At 41.5% G+C, this 19,976-nt stretch overlaps 1 pseudogene; it reads left to right on the top strand.

Annotated features, from left to right (window-relative positions):
- Window positions 1-19,976, top strand: part of LOC149805337 (putative G protein-coupled receptor CG31760) — a 71,557-nt pseudogene that overhangs the window by 29,765 nt on the left and 21,816 nt on the right.

The raw sequence follows: 19,976 nt of genomic DNA, 5'->3' as shown, positions 1-19,976 counted from the left end.
CAGGTCAAGAAGACTTGTCACAAGATCTTGAATAATTTTCACTGGCCGAAAATTAAACGTGGTGTTTGTAAATGCCGTAGACCTTGTCACACTTGTCAAATGATAGGAAAACCCAATCAGAATATACCTACGGCTGATTTGCAACCTATGATGATAAGACCAGCAAAGCAGTTTATTTGAAATAATTTAACATTTAATGAAGTATAAAGAAAACGCTGATGTGTCACAGTGACTGATGCTTCATTGTCTACATATGTTATCGCGATGAAAACCTTTATCACATCGGGCTGAAACTGTAACCGTTCAAATGCAAGACAAAAAACGAACAAATAAACAACAAAAACACAAAAACAAATAAACACAAAAACAACAAAATGCCACTAAGTGGCAGCTTCGAACCGTGACTGGACAGTATAAATCGGATCAAAATATAATCCAAGTCAATAATTGTAATTAGTACGACTTATTTCATACCTCAATTGACGCAATCAAAAGATCACTATTAGCTGCTAATATATGTTTGATGAACTAATTTTTAATGCTGAAAATAGCGTTGGACGACCAACCAACTGCATATGATGGACAAAAATAGCGGAATTGTAGTTTGTGATTTAAACACTTAAATAAAGACTATTGGTACATCAATTTATATAACACTATTAAAATATCAGCACATTCAAGCTTTCATTTGGAATATTTAATATATTTGAACTTGTGATATGACATTTAGGATTATTGGAGAGCTAACTCATAATTATTTGAGAATCATTCAATGTTCACTTTGTATTCTAGAGAAATAAATTACCTGTTGAATTTTAAAAAATTTGTTAGTTTTACTTTTTTCTGTTACTTTGTATAAGATTGCAGACTCATACAAATAAAAGAGTGTAACAGTGTCAGCTATATTGATTATATCCTGTATATATGATTTATAAGCGACAGCAACAGTGTCACTTCAAAAGCATATGCCATGCATACAGGATTCATAAAAGATTGTAATAATCAGCTAAAATCAGTGGTGTGCAATACAATAGAGACAGGGTAAAATATTTCCAATGTCTGACTATTTAATCCCCATTTTTTTAAATATAGGTGGGGATCTATTATCTTAAATACGAAAAAAATAATTTAAACAAATTAAAATATCGATGTCAGTTTTTAATATGCAAATGTGAAAAAAGTAAGTCATTGGCTTTCATGTTATAGAAGAGAATCCAACTTGCATATTTTTTAGGATTTGGACATATCTTAAAATAATATTTTTCCTTTCCTTTTTCAACCCTTCGCATTTTTTCTTCTGCAGGAAACAAAGACGTCAAGGACAAAGTCGAGACAGCTTTAGAATATGTCTACCATGTGAGCAAGAGTTCCTGTTCAAGCGGAAATAAAGACGTCCTTTATCTGAACTTTGACCACAGTCTCTGGAATTTGTATGCGGATACGGCAATCTGTACAGCCAATCTGATGTCCGAATACCTAGTCCACGGGAACGGCAGCCTGGATTTTCTCACAGACGAGCTCGTTTTTATGTTGGTTAGGAATAATGTTCAGGGCGAATCTTTGATATTTGGTGCAGGCATCGCTCTAGAACCAGGTGTTTATAGGTGAGAACTTATGGCTACAAACAAATATTTTTTTCATGGAGGATAAATGAGATAAAAGTTTTTTTTTTATTTTAATACCAATCAAACTTCTTTATGCTGGTGATCTCAGTAAAACAACCAAACGCTTTTACTCCAGCAGGAATGATGGTTCAGAGTCTTTTCTCCGTTCCCCTGCAAACATTTGCACAGTAGTATCATTTTTAATATTACAGGCTCAATAACAACACACACACACACACACACACACACACACACACACACACATTACAATGTTTTCATGGCTGATCTCATGTTAAGTAATCCTGTAAATCTATGCTAGACTGATCCCCCGCAGAATAGTGCACTCTGGGATGATCCCATATTAGTGGAATATTGCTAGGCTGACCCCAGCCCGAAGCAAATAATCTGATTTATCCTATTTAAAACAGTATGAGAAATGTTTTATGACAGGTATGGTCTTTATGTTATTAGTATAGCATATGAGTATCCGATATGGGGGGGGGGGGTGCCAACACGAATTTGCTAATAAAATCAATCAAACAAGAGCCTCCAGGATCATTCCAACACCAGCTTTGGGTAAGTTCATTTGTATCCTCCAATCAGAGGGATGAGTTCAGTTGTTCTTTAAAAGTATGTTTCTATTTAATGGATTTAATAACATCAGATCTGAAGGTGATTCCAAGTTTCTCTCGTACTATTTTTGTCCTCAAATTATTAACAATTACGCATCTATTAAAGTCTTAACTTCCTGACATTTTTTCTTCAAAATGTCAATTTTTAAGTAGCAGTCTAAACCGAAGATTTTATACAATTTATAAGTTTTCGTGTCTATGTAATCGTGTAATTTTGTAATTATCTTTATTTTTCAGCAAATACCCCCTTTTTTGTCCTTATACATACAAAAAGAAGAACACAGTGAGGTCACACGATATCGCAATTAATTATAACTATCTGGACCCAACGACAGAATGGTATTATCAGCCGAAAACGCAAATCAGGGAAAATATCACCATAACAACAGATATGATTTCATACAGGTGCTCATTACATACAATCGGTATAAAAACAGTTAACGTTCATTTTGAATCTACTGAAGATTGCAGGCTTATTGTGTTTGTATATAAGCCGATCGACAGCGAAATTTATGTTGATATTACAATTCTGAGCATTATATATTTACGCTTGGACAGCATTATACATAACGATTTATGATTTACAAAATATGAATAAAAACAAGGTAAACAAAACAGCCAACATGTTGAGATACAATTAAAAGAAGGAGAATAGGTAAATAGTCGTACCAGTCATTTGGAACACAAAATTCATATCATGTATCCAATTTTAGGGTGTAGACGTGTTTGTTTTCTGCACACACATGGGCAAATGCTTGCTAAAATAATTAAAATACAACAAGGTCCGTGTGTACATTTTATGCGTTTATTTTCCTTGACATAGGGCCGGCCTTAGGCCGATTATACCGATTTGACCTCGCGCGTTAGTAATTCTTAAAAACATTTCTATAAAAAGAAAGTAATTTTGAAGTAATGGAAGAAATTTTACGTTCAATATCATGTAAAACTTGTTTGAAAGTTTATTTCTTAATGCCGTGCTCTCAGGGGGCCACACGCGTAATTATGGGGGGGGGGGCGCCAAAATGATCAAAATCAGGCCCCGCGTTTGCTAAGGCCGTTCCTGCGTATCAAAACTTCCTCAGACAAAATTTATATGATTCAACGCTTTCCTATGAAGTAAGTATTGGTATTTTTAATGTAATTCATAATTTATTGAAAATTCGAAATGATTTACGAAAGCGCACATATTATTGCTAACACGCATGTAATTACACGGGTCATGAGCAGCTGTAAACCACCAGTTCCTTTTTGTTTTCAAATGATTCGCCATCGCTTATGCAACGACTCAACTTGAAGAAACTTCTGTTCACTTTTAATCTCAATTTATCTTCCTTATCTTCCTCTTCTTTATTTATTCTTTCGTTACTCCTTATTTTCTCAACTTTGTAAGATTTGTATATCGCTTCAGCTACAAATTTACTAATCGGCTATATTTTTGCATTGTTTGTTGACTGTTAAGCTTATTGTAGTTAAAGCTTTTGTAACTTATTTTCATTTACTTGTAAGCAATATTGTTGGTCAATAATTACATTAATTATTAGTTTATTGACGTGGTTTATATAAATTTTGAACAGTAATATTAACATAAGAGACAGTTTCTTTTCTGCCTTATACCTGGTTGTACGTCAACTCAAGTTCTACCATTAAAACACTTGGACCAAGGATATTTGCCAATTTGCACCTATGCTTGCAGTTCATTGACTTTTTCTATACATTCTGTAGATGTGTGGGACTGACATTTATCTGTCACTTTGCACATCGAGTAGTATAAAAAAGGGATTTCGAGGGACAATTTAAATCGCTAATAACTAATTTAAAACCTTCACGAAAAAATGTCAGTATTATAAGCGATAGAACTAAAAAGGTGAGCAAAAAAGTAATAGAATTATAAATTTACAAACTACCAGACTAACTGACCGGCCACTCTCGGTATTCAATACTACGTTTTCTTTATCATTTGCTGAGAAAAGAAGATTAAAATGTTTATTTCGATTACAGGGTAAATAACTCGATGCTTCTGGAGACTACAGTTACTGTGGCTTTATTGAAGGATGGTCACTGGACATATCCATATTTTGACTGCGGCGGTGGCGACATCTGGATGGTCACTTACACATCGCCGATTTTCTTCATTGATCGCCGAAATGAAACTCCCCAGTTTAGGTAAGGGCACAATTTCACATCTTAATATGCTTCATTAAGTCCGGGTTCACTTTGCAGTTTATTTGTATGCCAATTAGTTTGTACCTTATTGGCTTTCTGACAGATGTATCCACAATTTTATCACGTATACAAATCTGAATAAAATATTATATAATCTGCAGTCAAAAAAGGACGATTCGTTTGTAACCACAGTATTCTTGGGATTTTAGATGCAGGGCCTTAATAGATACGAAGGGCAATAAAGTGGTTACTAAATGTTGTAAGCTCGTATATTACCAACAAACACTCGAGAAGCTGGAAACCCATACCTGCTGTCACGCAATGCGCCGGAAGATCAGGGTCCAAGCAGCTCGCCCTGTATATGAATTATTACACGTACATATTCTAATTTGTCTGCACTTTATGCAACGGCAGATCTGGTTCCTCGCTGTTCATTGGTGTGAGAGGGTGATGCACATGCAACAGCCTAAGCCAACGGATATCAGAGACGCAAGAGGTTTACACGTTCTTTTGTTTCTTAAAATATTCATCAATCAAAGGCAAAATACCTTAAAGCGAACTCAGCCGACCAAACTAGGTATTTTGTGTTTCTGACTCACACCAATGATTAAAATCGTCCTAATCTAGCGAAGAAAGTAAATATATTAAACTCTAAATTGTTATGAAAGAATCGGGTGGAAACATTGTGGATTATTTGCTTCCATTGGTGTAAGTTTTCTAGGAATCTTGCAAGAAGTTCAAGTACATTGTGATTCGTTTTTAAGTTGTCAATTATATCGAAAGGTCTATACTTAATTCCTCGGCTAAAGAAGTGTCCTATAATTTGTGGATTAAGGTAGGGTTCTTTTCGATAACAGGGTTGTTGTGTTATGTGTCTTTAAATTTGTGGTTTAAAACAATTCTAAAATCCAGAAAGATTCGTATCAAACGAAAATGTTTGAATTTACATCTGTTGACTCTCTCAATTTTGTGTCAGCCTAGTAAAAACAATGAAAACTCATCGATGAAATTAAACCTTAAAAGGAATACAAAAATATGTACTCATCCTACATTTCCATCCTTTCTTAAACTATGCCATCCTACATTTGTATCCTCTCTTATCCTGCTCCATTCTATATTTCTTATACGATAACTTTCTACACTTGTATAATTTATTGTCACATGGCGTTATGTCTATCTTCCTATAATATTTTCTAAGTACAAAATTGCCTATTTGAGAGGTCTGGCCGGTATTGATATCGAAATGACCAATATAGACATTAATCAGTGTGACACTGATCCTACCAGTGATCAAACAGATAGCAATCAAATGGACTTATTCAGAGGAACACATAAATGTGCGGCAACAACAAAGGTTGGCCATCAAGTTTAATCATTTCGTTTTTTTCGTGATCTTCGGTAAACCTGTGATACTTTCATATTTTATAACTTCTACAACAGTATCAAAATTATTTATGTGTGTGCCTTTGTGTGTGAAACGAATATCTGAACATTGGAAGTAAAATATATTTTTGCAAATACTTGAATAGAACATTTGTTTTTTATTATATCTTCTGCTTACAATGTGTGTTTTATGGCAATTTGCAATAGAAACAAACAATCTGGATCGAACATGTAATATTGGTTTAATTAGTGTATAACGTACAACTTGAAACCCTCTGAATCATAATATAAATATTCTGAACAGTCAAATTGCTATATTTCTATTCATTATACTGTTCAATAGACAATGTGTAGAATGGTAAGTTGATGAAGAACATGGTATAGATTTGGGGCGATATCAAAGTCAAACACAGCCTTATGTATCAATGAACTTTTTGAAAATGACTTAAATGTTTGTTGGAACCTTTGAACATAAAATCGAATGGTCTGCTGCCAAACTTGGCTGATGCTGAAAATTAGTTCCCATTTACCTGGCAGAGTTTACATTTTCTTTGTCATTATCATAATTTCAGTGTGTTGCTAGACGCGGACTCGGATTCAGAACGGGTGCATATGATTGTTACTGCAAAGACGGGTACTACTTTCCTCACGCAAACGTCGATACCAAAGCATTTAACGAAACAGAGGTTGAAGAATACTTCCGGTTTAAGAAAAATCTCGACCAAACCTTGTTTATGTGCATCAAGTGTGCGCCAGGATGTGACACGTGTGTCAATGGTTCCCCATGTCTCTACAAGAGCAGCGAGATCATAAGTTTGTTAACGATGATGCTGATGGCATGCACTATCGCCGCCATTTGTATTATGTCCGGTATTACATTTGTATACAGAAAACGTCAGGTATGTGACTACTGGTGACATGAAAAATCCTGTTTGTTGTTTTATTATTATTATCATTATTATTATTATTATTATTATTCAGCAAGTCCACTATGACATGTTACAATAGGTTTCAATTTAATTATGATTGATGTCTTATAATCCTCTCTTAGAACTAGTTATTTGTCCCATTTGTGTTCTAAGTTATGTTGAACTCGTCCAACATTTCTACATTGTGTCGTCCACCAGTCTGTGTGCTTTATAATTTGACTACTCAGTCGCTCGTGTTATTTTGGCACAGGTTTTGTTCCAGATGTTCCTACTCACTTCAAATTTGCTTAGTACACTTGCTGGTCATAATAATCAATGTATTGCCTATCCTTTTCTTTACATATTCGGTTCATTTTGGAGACTACATATACTCGTGTCCTGCATTTATTTTACCTTCTGTTCCTTTTGTTCCTAATATTTATCTGTCGGCAGAAATGTCTCTATCGTCAGTTAATTTTGCTGTAGCCATTGCAACGTGAAAACCATTCCATTAGTCATATGCTTAGATGCACGAAGACTAACGTACTTACGTTAGAAACTTACTTGAACACATATACAAAAAGACATTTTCTTGATAAGTTTGCAATTGAACGAAAGAACAAATTTTTTGTACAACGGGCCTTATGGAATCACACCTGAGTAGTATAGGGGGCCACTATAGCCTCAATGGGAATTAGCATTACAGAACCCCCCTGGGCCACTATAGCCTCAATGGAAATTTAACATGGAGAAAAACCCTGGGCCACTATAGCCTCAAGGGATATTTAACATGGAGAAAAGTCTTGGGCCACTCTAGCCTCAAGGGGATTGAACATGGGGAAAAAAGCATGGGCAACTCTAGCGACAAGGGAAATTGAACATGGGGAATTGTAACAGGGTCCAGACCTGATGGGTCTATGGAAAGGGAACAGGGGGAGAGGGACATAACACACACACACACACACACACACACACACAACGTACGCGCGAAGACACACTCACACACACACACACACACACACACACATAAAATAATAATTCGGGGTTAGGCAATTGAAAGTCAATTTCTTTTCGAGAAATAGGAGTGGCCCTGGAAAGGGCCTTTGGATTTATGTTAATATGCCCTTAACCTAAACGGCATCTGTGGCATCTTCTTGTCCTCAAGCTGCGTCTTACAGCAGGGCCATACATCAGAGTCCTCTTGAGGCAACCTTGTCTCTCTATGTAGACTCTTCGTATCCACAGACTGCTGGTGGTCCTGTGGACAACGGTCCACTTGGATCGGACATACATGAGCATGTCCATCCTGAACATCATTGAAGACACGAGGGTGGAAGATTCAACGTCAGTCCACATCTTGCGGCTACGAGAATAGGTGAGTGAGTGATTGCACTGAACTGCGCTTATTTATAGGGAGAGGAAGGATTGAAACGGGTTGAGTTCGTTGACCAATCCAAACACGCGTGACGAAATTCAGTCAGTCCGCATCCAATCGAAAGAGAGCAGTCTGTGACGTCACGTGGCCTATATACATTCGCTAGCGCCTGTGCGCTGTCAATCTATGCGATAGTGATTCAACATGACGGAAACTCAGAAAACGATCCATGGGGGTGCACCGACGGGGGATACTACCCAAGGGAACCCGGACTTACTTTCAGATCCCGTAAACTGGGATTTTGTGGATTTTCTGACCTCGCAAGAATTTGTTCCAGAACCTTCGTTACCATCTTTACCGCATGTGGAGAATTTTCGACAGAGACAGAAAGAAGAATTGGAGAAATTTATACAGAGACAAAAGGAAGCAGAAAAAGCTTTTCTGCTACAGCAACAGCAGCAAGAAGAAGAGGTAAGAAGAAAAAAACAGCAAGAAGAAGAAGAAGCAGCAAAGAAACAAGAGGCTGAAAGTCAAACGGTCACGGTACTGTTGGACATTTTAGCGGAGTTAAGAAGTCTGAAACAAATGTATGAGACTTCTTTATCACGACCGAAGAGAATACGACCTTCCCGAGTTAAACACGCCAACCCTGAGACTAAGCCTACCTTACCACCCTTAGTGATTTCAACCCAATCATCATCATCAAAAGTAGGCCTCGGACGTGGCAAAGGCTTAAGACAGTTAAAGTTGATTGCTTAAACTCACCCCTACACCAAGAAAATAACGGTCCTTTTCAGGGCCACCCACTTCTCTCGAAAAGAGATACCATTTCAATTGCCAATAACTCAAAATAACAACCCATTTTGCCCCTATAGTACGTGTCTGTGTATGAGTGCGTGAGTGTAGGTTCTTATTTTAAAATCATAACCCAAAGTCACTTACCTTTTATCATTAATGTATTTTGTTATCCATAGTTACAATTCAATTCACAACAGAAACACTCTTAAAAAAGTTCATTCACTTCTTTTGTGTCATTATTTACTCTCTCTGTTCTTTAGATTTCTTCACAGGCTTTTCCTCTTCTTCCTCCTCACTTTCTTCCCTTCTTCTTTTCTTCTCCTGTTTCTTTTTCTTCACCTGTCCGCTTTCTTCCTCTTCTTCTTCCTCTTCTTTCTCTGAAGAATCCCTCTCTTCTTCTGACTCCTCTTGTTTCTTTTTGGGGCAATCTGGAGACCAATGTTCTTTTTCTTTACAAAAATAACAGGTATCTTGACTTTTGTCTCTTTTAACCCCTGTTTTTCTTTTTTGACGGTCTGGACACTCTGAAGACCAATGCCCTTTCTTTTGACAGATATAGCAAGTATTTTCACTTTTATCTCGAAAGGAAGGAGAGTAGTCCGAAGGCTGGTCTGAAGAGAATTTTCTAATGACCCCTCGCAAAGCTCTGATGAAACGTTCCATCTGGCTAGTCTCTTCCATCGTTGTGATCAGGTAGAGAGTGAAATGAATAGTGAAAGGACAAGACACGTACACTTTTATATACGCTGGTCTGCCAGGACTATAAAGTAGCTCATGGTGTTTAAACTTGAGTCATTTGACTTTTTGCTTTCAAGATGAAACGATCTAATTCATTTGAGAAGAAAGAAGAAGAAGAAAGTAAGAGGCAGAAACGTGATCTATCGCCTCGTACCAGAGCTGAAGTCTTGGCACAAATTCATGCCAGTGATTTTGAAGAGGACATGAGTGAACCAGAATCCAAGCCCTCTCAACCAAGTTCACCGCCCTTAGTTAACCCTGACAAATACTATTCCATTCGAGAGACAGAAAAGCGCTCCTCTAGAAAATTTAGAACCACGGCTTACACCTACACGGTGAAGTTTAAAGATTTCAAGGCCGAAGTACCCTTAGAGAAAGCAGAAGGGTTCATCACCGAGATGTGGGATTCTTTACTCACCGCACTCAAGCGACAATGTCAACCCAAAGAAGACGATCGCTTGACACTATCCATACAACACGATGGTTTGAAGTCACCTGTTTGGATCGAGTTTAGCAGACCCACAGAACTGACCCCTTCCAAAGTCATGGACAAGATACAACAGGTGCAACAATCCAATGACCAGTTTGACATCACCGATGGAAAAGCCACACTGAAAATGGCTCACGTCTCTCTTCCTCAAGGGACTGGACGCAAAAAGATGTTATTGGTGAACGATCTTCGCAGTATTAAGCGTAGCCTCGTCCAAATTTACAACCCTCATGACCAGATGTGTTTAGCCCGGGCTATCGTGGTGGGGCGAACCTATGCCAACAAGAACGACACGGTAGAATGGAAAAGAGCCTGGAAAACTATTCGACAATCGGACCGAACCAAACAACGAAACGAAGCAGAACTCCTGTTACAACAAGCGGGCCTGTCCAAAGACACACCCTGTGGCATTCCTGAAATGCAAACATTGCAAGATGTCCTAGCTCCACGCTACACCTTGAAAGTGCACCCTCAAGAAGTGCGCGGACCGCTGTTGTTTCGAGGCCAAGATTTTAAGGATGGAAAATACATTTACCTTTATCATCACGATGACCATTTCGATATCATTACCAATATCACTGGATTCCTGGGATACAGATATTACTGTGAGAAATGTGACCGTGGTTATAATAATCGAGAGCAACACAAACATTGCGGATGGAAATGCTCAGGATGTTTGGCCTCTCCACCCTGTCTGAGCGAAGGACCAGTGCCTTGTTCAACTTCTCTGCGCACGTTTGTCAGCCCTACCTGTTACCAACAACATTTGAAGACGCAAGGTTCACAGCAGAAATGTGCTTGTCAACTGCTGAGATTGTGCCCTACGTGTGGACAAGGCATACGTACCAACAATGCCAATGCACACGTATGTCGCGGAAAGAAAATATGTCACATTTGTCACCACATCGTGGACTTGGAACATCAATGCTACGTGCAAAAATACCAACCAGAGAAAGAGGATGGTCACAAAAATGAAAAAGGCAATTTCATCTTTTTCGATTTCGATTGCATGCAAGAGACCGGCATTCACATTCCTAACTTCTGTGTGGCTCATCGAGCGTGCGACAAGTGCATTCAAGAACCTATTTTCAGTCATTGCCCTCACTGCAGCAAGATTCCTGGAGGGCGTGAAAAAATCTTTCGGAGACCGAACACGTTAGCCGATTTTGCCCAATGGGTCTTAGACCCCATCGACAAGACGTGGAGCCAAGAGGACATCGAACGTTACGGAGATTGTCATCGTCATGCCACGGTGATGGCTCACAATTTCTCCGGATACGATGGACAGTTTCTTTTGAGGTATTAAACGGAACAAAGCACCGAACGACCTAAAGTGACTTTGAACGGAGCCAAAATCATTTCCATGCAAGTGGGACAAGTACAGTTTAAAGATTCCATGAGTTACTTGGCCATGCCTTTGAGTCGAATGCCCAAAACGTTTGGAATGACAGAAATGGCTAAAGGGTATTTTCCACACTTTTTCAATACGGAAGCCAATCAACACGCCGTTCTACCCCATTTGCCTGAGGCTAAAGATTACGACCCCGACAACATGGGTACCGAACAACGAGAAGCTTTCTACGCTTGGTACCAGGCTCACGCCTCGGACCCATTCGACTTTCAGGAAGAAATGCTAAAGTATTGTCGTTCCGACGTGGACATTTTACGGCGTTGCTGTGGAAAATTTCGAGAACTGTTCATGGAACACGGAGGGGTCGATCCTTTGAAAGAAGCTTGCACCATTGCCAAAGCGTGTTCCTTACTGTACAGACAAAGATTCATGCCTGAAAACACCAAGGCGGTCATCAGTCCTCAAACGACCAACTATGTCAAACGTCAGTACTCGGTCAAAGCCCTACGTTGGTTACGTTACTTGTGCGACAAGGAAGACAAATGGATTCAGCATGACCGCAACGGAGGGGGCGAAAAGACCATTGGAACGCATTCGGTAGATGGCTGGGACTTAAAAAACCCCAAGATTGTGTACGAGTTTAACGGCTGCTTATTTCACGGATGTCCCGTCTGTTACCCTGACCGTGGCACTAAAAATCAGTTTCTACAACGAACCATGGAAGACTTGTACCAGGCCACTTGTCAGCGACGCCTAAAGTTAGAACAGGAAGGATACCAAGTGGTGGAAATGTGGGAACACGAGTACGATCACCGTTTGAAAACCGATCCCGAGTTTAAATGTCTCGTGGAAAGTTACAAACTGGTGGACCCCCTGAACCCGAGAGATAGTTTGTACGGAGGAAGGACCAATGCCACCTGTTTGATGTACCAAGCCGACGAAGAGAAAGGAGAAGAAATGTAATACTTGGACGTGTGTTCGCTGTATCCCTACGTGTGCAAATATTGTCGCTTTCCTGCAGAGCACCCACAATTGTTCACGGAACACATCGACCTGAAAAACATTCGACAATACGAAGGCTTGATCAAGTGCAAAGTTTTGCCTCCCACGGACTTGTACCATCCCGTCTTACCTCACCATTGTCAAGGCAAACTGATGTTTCCTTTGTGCCGAACTTGTGCCGAAACCTGCAACCAAGACCATCCTTGTTAGCACACCAGGAAGAACGGGCCTTGACGGGAACCTGGGTCAGCGTAGAATTGTTCAAAGCTCTGGACATGGGATACCAACTGTTAGAAGTGTACGAAATTTGTCACTTTCCCAAGACAAAACAATACCACAAGGGTGACCCCACGCAGAAAGGGATTTTCGCAGACTACGTGGATGCTTTTTTGAAACTGAAACAAGAAGCCAGTGGCTATCCGTCCTGGTGTCACACTCCCGAGGACCAAAAGACATTCAAAGAGAAATACTATGCACAAGAAGGCATCTCTTTAGACCACATCGAGAAAAACGAAGGCAGGCGATCGTTTGCCAAGGTGATGTTAAATTGTTTGTGGGGCAAAATGGCACAACGTCCGTATTTACCCAAGACGGAGTATTTGACTGAACCTTCCCGCTACTTTCAGATGATTCACGACAAAACCAAATAAATGAAACACGTGGACGTCGTTCGAGAGGATTTGATCTTGGTCAATTACGAAGAAGATCTGGACTTTGTACAAGACGACCCTTTTGGAAATGTCATCATTGCGGCTTACGTGACAGCTCATGCTCGCTTAAAACTGTACGAAGCTTTAGAACTGTTAGGGGAACGCGTCCTGTACTTTGACACGGACAGTTGCATTTACATCCATCACCCGAGTGAACAGCACCCTGACATCGAAGGAGACCGTTTAGGAGCCTGGACAGACGAGCATCCCGACTACAAGATTCTAAGTTTGGCCAGTGGTGGTCCTAAAAATTACGGTTACGAATATCGGGACAAACAAGGAGAAGTGCACACGCAGTGCAAAGTGAAAGGATTGACTCTGAATTATCGTACCAGTCGAGTGGTGAACTTTGGGGTATTGAAAGAAGCCTTGCAGTCTGGAGAGGACGAACACTTTAAAGTGACCACCTATCAACCCAACAAGATTGTACGTTTACCCACTCACCACATCGTCAGTCGACCCTTGCAAAAAGTCTATCAAATCGTGTACCAGAAGCGAGTGCGACTTCCCAATCATTTCACCTTACCGTATGGACACGTCGGTATTGGTCTGTATATAAAACGGAACCCTAGGCAAGATCGATAGTTCATTGTGACTACCAGGACCAAGTGAACAAGATGAATACTTTCAGAAAAACACAAAACAAGTTTAGAAAGGCACAATTCAAGTGTGGGGTTTCTGAAGTGGAATGCGCTTGTGAGCCTTGCAACTTTTCAACCTGTGTTAGTGACAGTACCAGAAGAACCCGTCACCCAGGACAGGACTGTCGTGGACATTCCTGAAAGGTCATTCCGGGAGGACACTTGTGTGACCGTACCTCATGTAGAGACTGTAAGAATATTACACACTGTCCCTAGGACATCTTGCTTACCCAGAACATGTTGCACAGAGACTTGTTTATATTCCACTTTGATCGTTTTGATGTGTTTTTTATTCCTGTACATCACTATTTTGCTTTTATGTATTTTTGTCTTTCGTGTTGTTCATATTTGAAACATTCAATAAACGTACCCTGAAAAAAGTATGTAAACTCTCGTCTTGTTTTTTTCGTGTCACAAGTGACATTCCTAACACTATGGCTACTTCTACTGTCTCTGCTCCCTCTTCCTCTACTGTCAAAGTCATCGACGAACACTTAGATCGTACCAGTTGGGAGGCTTTGTATCTTCGTCATCCCTTTAACATGCTCATTGCTGGACCTAGCGGTTCAGGCAAAACCGAATTTGTCAAACGTTTGATCGAGCATAAACATCATTTGATCGATCGACCACCTCAACGCATCGTGTGGTGTTACAAAGAGTAGCAATCGGCGTACAGCCTCTTGCGAGAAAGTCAAGGCGATTCCATCGTGTTTGTGGAAGGCATTCCTAAAGAAGACGATGGCATCTTCTCTGACTCCCGTCAAACCCATTTGGTCATTTTTGACGACATGTTAAGAGAAGACGAAGAAGAAATTAAACTGTGGTTCACGCGCAAAGGGCATCACCGTAATGCCAGTGTCGTTTACATCACTCAAAATTTGTTTCAACAAAGTAAAGCCCATCGCACCAGCAGTCTCAATGCGCATTACGTGGTCTTGTTTAAAAGCCCTCGAGATAAATCGCAAGTGCAAGTCTTAGCCAAACAGTTAGGAACGCCTTGGCTGACTCAGGCGTACGACGATGCCACTCACACTCCACACGCCTATTTACTCGTCGATTTGAAACCTACGACCCCCGAGGATTTGCGATTTCGTACCCACTTGTTTCACCACTGGTGCCAAGATGGAGGGCCTGTCCTGTACACGTCTCCGTCCTCGACTTAACTTCATTCCACAAAAAATCTATAAAACCCTCAGACCCTTTTCGTCTGTCTCACACACACAGTGTGAACATGACGTCCCTTCAGTCGCATCTTCCCGTCAAATTGATTCGTGCCTTGTACGGCATCAGTCGAGAAAAAAATCCACAAATACGAGCTCGTGTCTTAGAAGCTAGTCTCAAAGAAGTCTTACGATGGTTCACGGTGACGGCACGTCAATTACTCCAAAGGATCATTCAGATTCCTCATCAAACCAAACGCTTTTTCGATCGAAACAAAGTCGCTTTAACCCAACTGGCCGATCCCCGCATTGACACTCAAACCAAAAAACAAATCATTTTGAAACCTGGAGGGAGCGGTACTCTAGGAGGGGTCATCATTCGCTCTCTCTTAAGATGGGATCCTAATGCTCCCAAAATTTTCCCCAAGACAAAAAAAGCAGTCAAACGAAGCTCCAAGAAGAAAAAGAAAAAGACCAGGTCCCCAAAAAGACCCGTGTCTGCAAGAACTTCTCCAGTGGCGGGACCCTCCTCTTACCAGACACCACCCCGGAAAAAGAAAAGAAGTCCTCAGAAAAAGAAACAGAGAAAAAGTCCCCAGAAAAAGAAAAGCCCACAAAAGAAAACTAGTCGCAAGAGAGGCACTTCGGCCAGGACGCAACCTTACACTCGCAAACCACGACCTGCCACGGCAGTGACTGCGTCTCCTGTAGCCTCAGGTTCCATCACTTCTCCGTTGATGTCACCAAGAACCGAACAGTACTTGGAGACGTTGATCACACCAAGAACTTCTCCGTTGATGACCCCAAGAACTTCCCCAGTGGCAGGACCCTCCAGTTTCGCAACAGTGGCTGCGGCTCAAAAAGTACCTGCTCCCAAAGTCAAAGTCCAAGAAAGATCGGGCATGTTACAAAGTTTACTGGATTTGTCCAAGCAAGAACTGGCTCGATTTAGTCCGTTGCGTACCCCTCCACGACGTGTCATGCCTGTCCTCAAGTTGATACGACGTCAAGACAATCAGTGGCGACGCGTTCCAGTATAAAAAAGGTCTGTGACTAAGTAGGGGTATCAGTGTTTTTGGTGCTGAAGTCTCAAAGATGTCACCCTCCAGAAAGCATCCCTCTTCTAAACCCCAAGGAAAGAAAAGAAAGGACTGCCTCCTCGTTTAGTCAAACATGAGGACATGTTATCTGTCCTGTCCAAAGCTTCTCCACCCCTACGAAAAAAAACTCATTCAAACAGCCTCCAAAGAGGTCATCGATACCGTGTGCGAATGTTGTTTGAACGTCTTGAAAGGCACGATCCCTTTGTCCAAACACCAGAAACAATGCTTAGGTAAACATCGTCACGTTCTTCGCCAAATGGTTCAAAAGAAAATTCCCATTCGTCAAAAGAAGAAGATGTTGGTCCAACATGGAGGCATTTTACCCCTCTTGTTAGGCCCCTTGCTGAAAGGAGTCTTGGGAACCATGTTGGGAGGAGTGGTGGGAGCAAGATAAAAAGGCCCTCGGAAGTCCCAAGATTTCAGAATTGACCCCTGACAACCCCATGGAAGGACGAAAACTAGCTTTAGTGCCTTACAAACGATGGACGGAATACCATCGTTGGCAAGAACAACGCACTCCGCATTTCCCTCCCAATCCCCATTTGAGCGAGATGTCCCAGTTGCAACACGAATTGCAGTCCTTGATGGATCGCCAAGATTTGTCCGAAACAGAAAAATCGCAAAAGTACGGTCAACTCTTGCAACGACTGCAACTCTTTCACCAGAAAGCTTTAGACGAAACAGCTCTACCCACTCTGAAAGATTTTAAGACCTTGATGAAACGTTCAGCACCATCACCAGTACCAGTACCAGTACCACCACTACCAGTGACCAAGACAGAAAAAGGAGAAGAAGAAGAAGTAGGGTTTCAAGCTCCACCAGAAAAAGTACGCAAGTTAACAACACCACCTACCTCCAGAATTGGATGGATTAAAAAGATGATGGCCACCCCTTCTTCATCACAAGAGAAAAAGAAAGTGAAGACAGAAGTGAAGACAGAAGTGAAACAAGAACCGATATCCCCCGCTCAGACATCCTCCTCTTCAACACCTATTGCCGGTCGCACACGCAAAGCATTGCAATCCAAGAAAGTACCCCAAGAGAAAAAGAGTAGCATCCTCCAAGAGTGGGTGTCTTATTAACACACAAACACAAAAAATGGAAAAAGTCTTAGCCAGCATTTACTACGATCCCTCTCATCCTGCAGGTTACGCAGGAGTTCAAAAATTGTATCGTGCTGCCAAAACTCGACTGAAAAGCCTCCGTTTACCTCAAGTGCAACGATGGTTACAAGAACAAGCTACCTACACTTTACACAAACCCATTCGACGCAAGTTTACCAGAAGTCTCACCCGAGTGGAAGGCATCGATCATCAATGGCAAGCCGATTTAGCCGATGTCTCTCATTTGGCCAGCTACAATCGTGGCTACAAATATTTGTTTTGTGTCATCGACGTCTTTTCCAAATTTGCCTGGGTCGTGCCCTTGACTTCCAAATCGAGCAACGAGTTAGTGCGAGCCCTGCAACGAGTGTTGAAACAAAGTGGTCGTCACCCTCTTCGATGGCAAACGGACAAAGGTACCGAATTTCTGAACCAAGCTTTCCAAAAAGAATTAAAGAAACGTGACATTCATTTTTTTACCACCGAGAATCCCGAAACCAAAGCCAGCATCGTGGAACGTTTTCAACGCACTTTGAAAGAACGCATGTGGAAATATTTTACGCATCACCACACTCTGAAGTACATCGACATCTTACCGCACCTGGTGCAAGCGTACAACCAATCTTACCATCGAAGCATCGGACGTGCCCCGCAAGAAGTGACTCCCGACAACGAAGTGTTGGTGTTTGAGCGCCTGTTTGGTACGTCCCCGACGAGGGCTGTCCCCAAGAAAAGTGGAGGGTTGACCGTAGGAAATTGGGTGCGCATTGGCAAAACCAAACGCACTTTCGACAAAGGTTACTTACCTAACTGGACGACAGAATTGTTTCGTATCACTGGACGAGTGCATGGTCGTCATCCTGCCGTCTATAAATTGGAAGACATGAACGGAGAAGTACTCAAAGGAACGTTTTATTTGCCCGAGTTACAACGTGTCACCAAAAAAGAAGACGACGTGTACGACATCGAACGCATTCTCGAACGCAGAACCCGTAAAGTAGGCAAACGACGTGTCAAAGAAGTCAAAGTACGTTGGAAAGGATATCCACCCAGTTTTGATTCTTGGATCGACGCTTCGCAAGTCATCGACTATAAAAAGAAGTGACCATCATGCCCTTTCACACAGACGCAGCTACGTCACTCCTTCACCCAGTTCTTCTCTGCAAGATTTACAAAAACAACCCTTGTGGGTGTGGTGCGGAGAACGAGTGCCTAAAACGCAAATCGTCTTTTTCTGCCAAATCTTCGTGGTGTATTGTGTCATCGGGGCAGCCATTGCCAATTTGAGTTTGCAACAAGGAGACAGACAATTGTGGACCATTTTATTGAGCAGTTGCATCGGTTACCTGCTTCCTAATCCCTCCCTGAAATTCACCTCGAACGGGAACCACGGAAACCTTGCGTCCAGTGCCAGTGCCAGCCACTACTCCAACAACAACCCCATTTTGAGCGGAGACACGCCTCTGACGTCCAGCAACCCCTCGGACAGCCACAGAACTCTGGAATTATGAGTCACCAAAACCAATTTTACTTAACCTTACCCAGTGACAGTTCCATGGAGGTGTTTCCCAACAACACGTTGTGCTGTTACACGGCCAAATTACCTCAGACCATCCCATTAGATCACGAAGCCCATTGGGAAGTGGCTTTAGTAGAAATCATTCACCCGACCCAAGTCCTAAATGTCCTTCCCAATCAAAATTTTTTTGATGTAGAAGTTCATGACGAACAATTGCAACAGTACTTGGATACCTGTGGCAAATATGACAAGAAAACCCTTGGCACAAAAAATCAAAAGTACACCACCTATCATTGGTTCATTCCTCCAGGCTATTATTTTACTGGTCAACATTTGGTGAGCACCATAACCTCCAGATTTAATGTCGTGTTTCTGAAAGCTTTGGAGAGTGTCAAAAAAAGTGTCACCATGGAATACCAGAAAGCAGCTCGTCGCTTCTTGATGAAATTTGACGGGAGTAAAATCCTGTCCATTTTATTTTGTCCTGAATTGTTTGACATGTTGGGCGGAGACATGGACATGAGAATGGCCATGCTCAAGAAAAACGAATTACCAATCGCTTACGACAACGAGTCTTTTAGCAAGTTATTTCGTGCCCCGGTAGAACTGAACCAAGGACTGAATTTGATGTTTGTGTACTCCGATGTGGTGGAGTACAACGTGGTGGGACACACCTCCGCACCGTTACTACGTGTCATTCCTTTCAAAGTGGATTCTGCCACGGCCACTGACGAAGAAGGTGGAAACACTTACCACGTCCACCGCGAATTTGTCCATCCTCACTATTTGCCTGTCAGCAAGTCTTATTTGGACACGGTCAACATTGCTATAAAAGGAGATTTGGGACAAAATATTCCATTCACCAAAGGAAAAGTCACGGTGAAACTCCATTTTCGAAAACGGTTCTCTCACGACTCGTAAGTCATGTATCCATTGTACCGAGGGGTTGCTCGACAGCGAGGACACGGTTTAGGAGATATGTTGAAATCAGCCTTTCGTTCGGTGGCCCCGGTGTTGAAACCGATGGTGACACGCGGATTGCACGCCTTGAAAGATGCCGCACTGACACAAGGCAAAGAATTTCTCCAAAATGTCATCATCGACAAACAAAACCCTAAAGAAGCTTTCTTGAGGGCAGGCAAAAATGTCTTGCTGCAAATGGGCAAAGACCTTTTGGACCGACGAGACACACCTATAAATGCCCTGCACGCTACCGAGTCAGGCATTCAGCAAGGACAAGGCAGAAAGAGACGAAGAAGAAAACACCCTTTCACCAGACTTCAAGCTAGAAAGGCA

This window comes from Sinohyriopsis cumingii, chromosome 2 (assembly GCF_028554795.1).
Source record: "Sinohyriopsis cumingii isolate HCF-2022 chromosome 2, ASM2855479v2, whole genome shotgun sequence".
NCBI classification, from domain to species: Eukaryota; Metazoa; Mollusca; class Bivalvia; order Unionida; family Unionidae; genus Sinohyriopsis; species Sinohyriopsis cumingii.
Note: the sequence above shows the minus strand (reverse complement) of the source record. Positions and strands in the feature narration are given on the sequence as shown.